Genomic DNA, 5,156 nt, shown 5'->3' on the forward strand with positions numbered 1-5,156 from the left:
GGGCAAGAAACTGTTCTTGCCCCAACTGCTTGATGAACTGGACATACAGGACCCACAGAGAAATGACTGCTGAACTTGCCTAAAGATGAGACGGTCCTTCGGGGTTCCTGCTTCATGAAAAGAGTCCTCCAAGCCGGGCGATGGTGGCGCACGCCTTTAATCCCAGCACTCGGGAGGCAGAGGTAGGCGGATCTCTGTGAGTTCGAGACCAGCCTGGTCTACAGAGCTAGTTCCAGGACAGGCTCCAAAGCCACAGAGAAACCCTGTCTCGAAAAACCAAAAAAAAAAAAAAAAAAAAGAGTCCTCCAGACATTCTGCAGAATACAGAAAAAAGTGACTGATAAACTGCCAATATAGGTGGAACTGTCTTTGAAATTACCTGCTTCATGGAAAAGTCTGCTGGATACTATGAGCCTGTAGGCTGAAGATGGACAGCCCAACAGTACAAAACTTTGGGTGACTGTCTAGGCAGTGAAAAGTCTCTGTAAATTCTGGAGTTTTGGAATTTGTTTACAATGCACTTCCTGTTTACTTAGGTAATATTACATCCTTCTAGAGTCTTTGATGGAGTTGAAGAATATGTAGTTATAATAGTTTTCCTTAGTTATGATAAAAGATAAAGTAGATATAAATATTGTAAGTGTAATTCTTGCTTGATACCTGTTTTGTTATATGTAATTTTATTATGTTAAAGTTAAAACCTTTTTTATTTAAACAGAAAAGGGGATGTGATATGGGATTGTACTCTGTATGCTGTGAATACCATTGGTTAATATAGAAACTGCCTTAGGACTGTGCAGGGCAGAATAGAGGGAGGTAGGCAAGGAAAACTAAACTGAATGCTGGGAGAAAGAAGGTGAAGTCGAGAGAAGCCATGGAGCGTCTGCCATAGAGAAACATGCCGAAACTTTGCCGGTAAACCACAGCCATGTGGCAATACACAGATTAATGGAGATGGGTTAAGTTAAGATATGAGTTAACCAGAAATACGCTTAAGCTATTGGCCAAACAACATTGCAAATAATATAGTTTCTGTGTGGTTATTTCAGGTCTGAACAGCCAGGAACAAACAAGAGGCCTCCTACAACAAAGATGTGTCTTTGTTCTTCCTCACCTGCCTAAGGCACTTTCTGATTGGTTTAATAAAGAGCTAAACAGCCAATAGCTAAGCAGGAGAGGTTAGGCGGGGCTTTTGGGGAGAGTGATTGAGAGAGAGAGAGAGAAGAGAGAAACTGGGGGGCGGGGTCAAAGGTGGAGGGATTTGGAGCCAGATGTGGAGGAAGTAAGACTTATGGTGCTGCAGAGAGGTGATGAGCCATGTGGCAGAATGTGATTTAATATAAACGGGTTAATTTAGGTTTTAAGAGGTAGTTGGGAATAAGCCTAAGCTAAGGCCAAGCTTTTTATAATTAATAAAAAGTCTCCATGTCTTTATTTAGAAGTTGGCAGTCCAGGGTACTGGAGAGATGGCTCAGTGGTTAAGAGCACTGGCTGCTCTTCCAAAGGTCTTGAGTTCAATTCCCAGCAACCACATAGTGGCTCACAATCATTTATAATGAGGTCTGGTGCCCTCTTTAGGCCTGTAGGCATTCATGCAGGCAGAATACTGTATAAATAAATAAATCTTAAAAAAAGAAAAGAAGTTGGCAGTCCAAAGAAAGATTGCCTATAAAAATGACAATATTTGCCGGGCGATGGTGGCGCACGCCTTTAATCCCAGCACTCGGGAGGCAGAGGTAGGCGGATCTCTGTGAGTTCGAGACCAGCCTGGTCTACAGAGCTAGTTCCAGGACAGGCTCCAAAGCCACAGAGAAACCCTGTCTCGAAAAACAAAAAAAAAAAAAAAAAAAAAAAATGACAATATTTAAGACAAAGGGTTTCTTCACAGTGAACTAGGACATTAAGGGCTTTGGCTCCTGAACCTTTACTTTAGAGTATAAAATGATAGCCTAGCTGGGATTGACTTTGGAATGCTAAGAAGTGGGAGTTAGATTGATGACTATTGATGTTGCATGGTAAATCTTTCTGAACAAGTATTCTTTGTGCTTTTGTGTTCCTTAGACATTTTCCATAATGAAACAGGTGGAGGGCAAATCACTGCCTTCTTGATGTTTGTTTTCTCATCTCTGAAAATTCTTGTATTGATCTCTTCAGTAGCAGCTATGATAAACACCATGCTATTTCAGCTGTAGATATTTTAGATAGGGTCTGTGTGATCCTCAACCTTCAGAGTGCTCCGCTAACAAGTGCCCACCACCTTGGGCTTTTAGCTTATCCTTGACTCTTCCCTTCACTGTTTTCTTGTGTGTCTCATGTGCTCATCCCTGTCCTGCTATAATAAAATTGTGAACAGTTTTTGGAATTTTGACTACAGTATGAAGATTATGAAAGGTTAACCCTCATGAGTTAAAAAAAAAAAATAACATCCACTGCAACCTGTGGGAATCACAATCTACAAATTATTTCATTCAGCATTCCCAACTAATGATACCAAAAGCCTTGGTTCCCATTACATTATCTTCAGTATTTGCTATTTCCAAATTTGCTTTGGTACCTTTTGTTTGTTTTTCGAGACAGAGTTTCACTGTGTACCCCTGGCTATACTGGAACTCACTGTGTAGACCAGGTTGGCCTTGAACTCAGAGATCCACCTGCCTCTGACTCCCTGAGTGCTGGGATTAAAGGCGTGTGCCACCACTGCCTGGCTTGCTTCAATGCCTCTCTCTAAAAGAAAAATATAATCTGGCTCCCAGTGTTGATTTATCGTGTGTGTGTGTGTGTGTGTGTGTGTGCGCGCGCACACGTGCAAATCACAAACATCCAAAATTGTCATCATTATTAGTAGTAGTTTGGTCTTTTCAGAGTCTCATGTAACTCACATTGGTCTCAAATTCACTGTAGCTAAATTTGATCTTCATGACCTTCATGCCACCACCTCCCAAGTACCATTCACCACCAAACATACTTTACCTAACACTTACTCATACGTAATTCTTTTTTATTTATTTTATATCCCAACTAGTTTCCCCTCCTCTCTTCTCCTCTCCTCTCCCTCCCACTCCTTCACACTCCTCCATCCACTCCTGTTTCCATTCAGGCCTCCCATGGGCCAACAAAGCATGACCTATCAAGTTGTGGTAAGAATGAGGAATGGATTCTCATGCCAGCCAAAGCATTAGAGACAGCCCCTGCTCCCACTGTTAGGAGTCTCACAAGTAGACCAAGCTACACAACTGTCATATATATGTAGAATGCCTAGGTTGGACCCCATAGGATAATTCTTACTACAAATAAAATCAGATCATGTTAAAAATTCAAAGAAACATACCAAATTGATAATATTAAGGCTGCATGGATTTTTGAAATACAGTCTCATTATAGTTTATTAGGGGTTCCCTGACCTCCTAGTCCAGATTGGTCATTGAGGTACCTCAACAATATGCCTGCCTCCACTTTTCCTGCATTTGTCACCGGATTACAACCTCCATGAGTAAAGAATTTCCCATTCTCTTTGAGTTAGCCTCTTGTACTATATTTAGCATACGAAAGGCAATCAATAAATCTTTTAGCTGAATAAAAATCTTTTGTGTAGTGGAAATAGCTTGCCTACCCAGTCTCTGGCTGGAAGATGATGATTATATGTCTATCAGTGAAAGTGTTTTTTGTTTCGAGTAACAGGAGACTTCACTAAAGTAGATTAAGCAATGTCAGGTTGACTGTCTCACATGAAAACCACTTGAGTTCCAGAGGTTCTGATGCCCTCTTCTGATCCAGTCATGCACATGGCACACAGGAAGAACACTCATACACATAAATCTCTCTCTCTCTTTTTTTTTTTTTTTTTGATTTTTCGAGACAGGGTTTCTCCGTAGCTTTTGGTTCCTGTCCTGGAACTAGCTCTTGTAGACCAGGCTGGCCTCGAACTCACAGAGATCCACCTGCCTCTGCCTCCTGAGTGCTGGGATTAAAGGCGTGCGCCACCACCGCCCAGCTCATAAATCTCTTTTTTAATTTTTTTTTTATTTTTCAAAATAGGATTTGTGTGTGTGTGTGTGTGTAACAGCTCTGGTTGTCCTGGAACTCAATCTATCTTTGAATTCAAAAGAGATCTGCCTGCCACTGTCTCCTGAGTGCTGGGATTAAAAGTGGGCACCACTACCGTCCGGCTAATCTAAATTTTTTAAAGGCATTTCTGGCAAGGTGGCTGAGCAGGTAAGGATACCTGAACCAAACACCTTTTGTATTTTTCTTTTTCCTGTATTTCTAATTTTTTTTTTTGAGAAGGCACAGAAAACCACGATGGCTATTAAGAATTAAATATGAAACCGAGCGGTGGTGGCACACGACCTTAGTACCAGCACTAGGGAGGCAGAGGCAGGTGGATCTTTGTGAGTTCGAGGACAGCAGAGTGAGTTCCAGGACAGCCAGGGATACACTGGGAAATCCCGTCTCGAGAAAAACTTAAAACAAGGAATTAAATATGAAATACCAGAATGATAGTAATCATACTCGGTATCAAGCCAATCTCAGTTAAGTAATTTATCCTTTCATTTTCTGTTCCTATTTTAAACCATTTAATCCAGCACTATATAGGTTCCAAATACCCTGTGTTATGGTATCTCCCAATCTTATGTGCTTGCTCTTTTTGTATTACTTTACTCTCTCCTTAAAGACGCCACTTTATTATTTTCAAACTACTTTTTTCGTGACTGTCTATACCCGTTTCCTTTCTTTCTTCAGCACCTAAGCACAGTTTCAAGAATACTCAGACCCGTTCAGAGGTTTTCTCCGTCTCGACCTGGCTTTCTGCGCGCCTGCAGCGGTTCTTTGACCGGGTTCTCCAAGCCTTAAAGGGTCAGGCACTCGCCGCGTCCGACCCCAGAGGAAGGGGCAGCCGTGGGCAAGGGGCACTCCGAAACCTGCCAGAGAGAATGGAGTTGTTAGTCCGGAACTTTTTCCAGCTTTCTCAGGCCCTAGGCTTGGATTTACACACTATATCGGTCAACGTCCTCCCCTACACGCAGCTGCTCCACTTCCCCGGCCTTTTAGAGGTTGGACTTCCGGGTCTGCCCACCGGTCCCAGAAGTCTCCGCGCGCCCATACTTCCGGAGTCGGGCACTGTTCCGGACACCCGGGTCGCGAGGCCCGGGTGCGTG

This window comes from Microtus oregoni, unplaced genomic scaffold, assembly GCF_018167655.1.
Source record: "Microtus oregoni isolate MIOR12 unplaced genomic scaffold, Mior012 000038F_ref0000394, whole genome shotgun sequence".
NCBI lineage: Eukaryota > Metazoa > Chordata > Mammalia > Rodentia > Cricetidae > Microtus > Microtus oregoni.